The sequence below is a fragment of the Penaeus monodon genome, chromosome 31 (assembly GCF_015228065.2).
Source record: "Penaeus monodon isolate SGIC_2016 chromosome 31, NSTDA_Pmon_1, whole genome shotgun sequence".
In the NCBI taxonomy this organism is placed as follows: domain Eukaryota; kingdom Metazoa; phylum Arthropoda; class Malacostraca; order Decapoda; family Penaeidae; genus Penaeus; species Penaeus monodon.
In genome coordinates, this window is record NC_051416.1 from 11,386,170 (window position 1) to 11,386,435 (window position 266).

The following is a 266-nucleotide window of genomic DNA, read 5'->3' on the forward strand; positions in this document are numbered from 1 at the left end:
TACATGCAGACAACGTAAACACACGCACACACACAGTCTCCTAAGGCTTTGTGTGTAAACAAACAATTACAAACGCATTTGGGTTCTCCCGCGGGACATTTAGAGGGCGTTCTACCTATCGTTAACTTCGTTTACACTACTTTTTTTGTCTGTTGGCAAAGGGGCCTCGTAAGCCTAAAAGGGATGACACCGGCGCCCAGGTTGCGGGAATTCTGAGCGAGTGTATAGTGGAGATAATGTTGTATTAAAGGTTTATAAGATGTAAT

General features: G+C 44.0%; 1 protein-coding gene across 1 annotated transcript in view; it reads left to right on the plus strand.

Moving 5' to 3' along the window:
• LOC119593033 (tyrosine-protein phosphatase non-receptor type 4-like) overlaps positions 1 to 266 on the plus strand; it is a gene marked incomplete at its 5' end in the record, with an annotated part of 330,438 nt that overhangs the window by 25,294 nt on the left and 304,878 nt on the right.